Source organism: Suncus etruscus, chromosome 1 (assembly GCF_024139225.1).
Source record: "Suncus etruscus isolate mSunEtr1 chromosome 1, mSunEtr1.pri.cur, whole genome shotgun sequence".
NCBI classification, from domain to species: domain Eukaryota; kingdom Metazoa; phylum Chordata; class Mammalia; order Eulipotyphla; family Soricidae; genus Suncus; species Suncus etruscus.
Window position 1 is genome coordinate 207,727,532 of NC_064848.1, and position 4,530 is coordinate 207,732,061.

General features: G+C 54.2%; 1 non-coding gene across 1 annotated transcript; it reads left to right on the plus strand.

Annotated features, from left to right (window-relative positions):
- The first annotated feature begins 2,887 nt into the window (after positions 1-2,887).
- Positions 2,888-2,994, plus strand: LOC125996144 (U6 spliceosomal RNA). The gene has a single exon (XR_007491220.1). It is a non-coding gene; the product is annotated as a U6 spliceosomal RNA (small nuclear RNA).
- The last annotated feature ends 1,536 nt before the right edge of the window (positions 2,995-4,530 follow it).

Genomic DNA, 4,530 nt, shown 5'->3' on the forward strand with positions numbered 1-4,530 from the left:
GGCGCTGGCCTTGCATGCAAGTGACCCGGGCTTGATCCCCACACCACACAGGGCCCCCGAGCTCTGGCAGGATGATTGCTGAGCACCCTGGGGTGGCCCTAAAATTAACAGCAGGACAAAGTTCTCTTGGTCAGGGCCTTGATCAAAGTGCCCAGCTGTGGACGGTGGAGGGAAGGGCGACATCCTCAAGGGCTCTGAAGCTGCATCTTGGAGTCATGTCAGGGACGGGCTCAGAACTGGCCACCCCTTGCCTGGGAAAGAAAGAGGGTTCAGGGGACAGGAGGAAGGGGCACTTACCTGGGGAGCCCAAAGCCTCAGTCAAGGAGCAAGAGAGCTGCAGGAGCAAGAGTAACGGAGGAAGCACCCAGGCCATGCTGGCTGCTACCCCCAACTTGCTGCACCCCTCTGCAGGCTGCAGGTGTTGTGCTGTGCTCATACCACACATGCGCACTGTGTGGGAGAGCAGGGGCGGTGCTTGAGGGAGGAAGTCCTGTGAGGTAGCCATCCTAGTGGGCTTCCTAGAGGCAATGTCAAGAGCAGGGAAAGGCACCATGGACCCTGCTGGGGCGGGTCATGAGGAAGGAAAGTAGATGACAAGGCTCAGGACCCCAGTGTGTGGGGGAGCAAGTAGCCTTTGTGTGTGTGTGTGTGTGTGTGTGTGTGTGTGTGTGTGTGTGTGTGTGTGTGCTTGTGAACAAGTAAACTTAATGTATGGTGCCGTGTGTGTTGTGTGAACAAGTAAGATTCGTGTTTGAGGCAATGGGGCTGAGTGTTTGCTGGAAGGGGACCTGGATTTTCCGATGAGCTGAGCTGGGGGGAAGACTCCAGATCTCCCATGGGTGAGCTGCAGAGACCCATCCCTGGATTCCCAGGTGTGTTGGATTAACCAGCTCCCTCTCTATATTCATGGGTTGGAAGCACCTTTTTTTGGTGGGGGGGCACACCTGGTGACACTCAGGAGTTACTCCTGGCTATGCGCTCAGAAATCACTCTTGGCTCGGGGGACCATATGGGATGTCAGGGGATCGAACCTCAGACTGTCCGAGGTTATCACATAGTAAGGCAAACACCCTACCGCTTGTGCCACCACTCTGCGCAAAGGTGGAAACACTATTTTTTTGTTGTTGTTGCTTGTTTTGATTTGGTTTTTAGGTCACACTCAGCAGCTCTCAGGGGTTACTCCTTGCTCTGAGTTCAGAAATTGCTCCTGGCAGGCTCAGAGATTATATGGGATGCTGGGGATTGAACCTGGGTCTGTCCCGGTTCAGCCGCATACAAGGCAAACACCCTACTGGTGTGTATCTCTCCAGTCCCCATTTGTTTTGTTCTTTTTGTTGTTGTTGTTGTTGTTTTATTTTTGGGGGCCACACCCAGTGACACTCAGGGTTACTCCTGGCTATGCACTCAGAAATCGCTCCTGACTTGGGGGACCATATGGGATACCAGGAGATCGAACCGAGGTCCATCCTAGACTAGCACTGGCAAGGCAGATAGATGCCTTACGGCTCTGCGCCACTGCTCTGGACCCTTTTTTTTATTCTTATAGAAGGTTCTGGGCTTCCAGCCCTGCTGGGCCTCTGGGGGCTTAGTAGGAGAAGCAGTTTTCCACCGCTGCTGTACTCCTAGAAGGTCCTTCCCAGCCCACGGAGATGGACACCTGGGTGCGGTGCTCTGGGTGCTGGGGTTCAGGCAGCGCCTTGGGCCTCAAACTGTCTCTGCTGCCCTCTGGTGGGCTCTGGGGAATGCCGCACTTCCATGAAGACATCCAGGGCATGTGTGCTTGTGCGTACTATACTGTATGTGGGTGCACCATCGGCTTGTGCGCACACAGGTCTGGATGTTCTTACGTGTCTGTGTACAAGTGTACCTGTGTGTGAATGTGTCTGTGTGAGCTTCCATGTGTACACACGTGGCATGTCTGTTTAATGTGCATGCGTCTATTCATCTTCGTCGTGACTGCACACGTTTTTGTGGATACATGTGTGTTGTGTGCATCTGTGTGTGACTGCACACGCATGTCTATGTGTACATGTGTGTGACATGTGTCCGTGGGCATCTGTGTAACGGCACGTGTGTGTCTATGTGCTGCGCATGCCTGTCTGCTTGAGGGGATGTTTTCAGAACTGTGCTGAGTCCTCAGTGGTAAGGCGTTTGCCTCTCCCGTGTCTGACCCGGGACAGGCCTAGGTTCAATTCCCGGCATCCCATATGGTCTCCTGCCAGGAGCAATTTCTGAGCACAGAGCCAGGAGTAACCCCTGAGTGCCACCAGGTGTGGTGCAAAAATAAATAAATAAAAATAGGGGCCGAGGGCCCGGAGAGATAGCACAGCGGCGTTTGCCTTGCAAGCAGCCAATCCAGGACCAAAGGTGGTTGGTTCAAATCCCGGTGTCCCATATGGTCCCCCGTGCCTTCCAGGAGCTGTTTCTGAGCAGACAGCCAGGAGTAACCCCTGAGCACTGCCGGTGTGGCCCAAAAACTAAAAAATAAAAAAAATAAAAAAAAAATAGGGGCCGGGAAGGTGGCGCTAGAGGTAAGGTGTCTGCCTTGCAAGCGCTAGCGTAGGAGGGACCATGGTTCGATCCCCCCCACCCCTCGCGTCCCATAGGGTCCCCCCAAGCCAGGGCGATTTCTGAGTGCATAGCCAGGAGTAACCCTGAGCGTCAAATGGGTGTGGCCCAAAAAACAAACAAAAGAATAAATAAAAGAAAATAAAATAAATTAAAAGAACCAGGTACAGAGTCTTACAGTTTCAAGACCTGGAGCACAGATTAATGAGGGGGAAGGTTCCTGACCTGGGTGTCCATAGGCCAAACCTGCCAGGCCACCCCAGTGAGTCTAGGTCCCCCAGAATGTCCTATCTGCAAATATACAGAAAGTACGAAATGAGTGCTCGCTTCGGCAGCACATATAGTAAAATTGGAACGATACAGAGAAGATTAGCATGGCCCCTGCGCAAGGATGACACGCAAATTCGTGAAGCATTCCATATTTAAAAAAAAGAAAAAAGAAAGTACGATATGATACGGTCCTCAGAGACGGAGGCAGGCAGAGGGAGGCAGGTCGTCCTGTTTGGGACTCGGAGCAGCATCTCTGCACCAGGTCCCGAGGGAAAAGAAGCACCAGGACAGGGAGGGTCCGCAGCCACACAGTCCCCGGAAACAGAGGCAGAAACTCAGCCATGAACAACATGGAAACTATCTCATGAGGATTTAATTAAAAACGATGTATTTTTTAAAATCCAGGAAATGCCTGTCAGGCGGAAATCGTCGAGCAGCACTCGGAGCTGGCAATGGCCGGGCCTAGGGCTGAAATGTGGACACCAGGCGGGCGTGGTCTGTCTCCTGTGTCTGTGTGAAGGTACGCATGTGTAAAAGATGTGCAAACGACATGTGCACATAGCTAGACACAGTGTATGACCCACACAGTGTCACACACTCAGATGTGTACACAGACACATGGACACACACATATACTCTTTACACAGACAGGCACACTCACACACACAAACACATGTTAAATCTCACGCTCAGTACTCACAGTTGCACTCACTCTTGGTTCGACAAGGCCCAGGGTTCAGGAAGGCCCGGACACCTCCCCACCCCACCACCCCATACTGCTTTGGGCTGAATCCGCCCAGGCCTCCCACAGCCTCGCCCACAGTGCAGGCTCCTACTGGAATCATCCAGATTTGCGGGGCTCCACGTCTCCTGTTCCACGCAATGCAGACCAGCACCAGGACGCAGAGCAGGATGGAGGTGATGCTCAGGATCATTGGGATTTTCTGACGTTCCTGGGGCACGGCCGGGGACGACTCTGCAAAAGGGCCCCAGCTGAGGGTGGAAGCCACAGCACCAGGGCTGCTCCGGGAGCAAACTCCACCCCCCAACCCCCCCACCGTGCATCGTGCACCCACCTACCTAACTTTTCTGCAGGCATGTGGAGGTCCCGGGGCTCTGTGGAGAGAAGAGAGGTCTTAGGATTCTGCCTGGAGATGTCTGGGCCAGGCTTCTCAGTCCCCAACTGTCCCTCAAGGTTAGGCACAATAACCTAATGACAATAGGGAGTAAGAACAGGAGTGTAAGGGCAGATGAGGGGGCAGGTGTGGGGGAGCAAGTGTGGGGCAGTGGGTGAGGGAGCAGGTATATAAGCAGGTGTTGGGAATAGTGTGGGGGAGCAGCTTGGGGCCCTAGGAAGAGTGGGGGCAGGGGAGAGTTCGGGGCTAGACCACCTAGCCCAGCGAAGCAGGAGGCAGAAGGGCCAAAGGGGTGGGGACCCTGCTCTCAGCTCTGAGGGCAGACAGGGATGGGGATCAGGACTGATGGCACAGTCAATCCTCGTGAGGCAGTTTGTGGGATCAGCCTCTGACCTGTCATGTTCAGGTTGATCTTTAGGACCCTTCGCTGTTGCCCCCGTAGCATCCAGATGTACTGTCCTGCCTGCTCGGGCCACACCTCGGTCACCCACAGCCGTGCCATGTGGCCCTGCACCTGCAGCTGCCACCTGTCTTGTGAGACTTCGCAGGGGGCCTC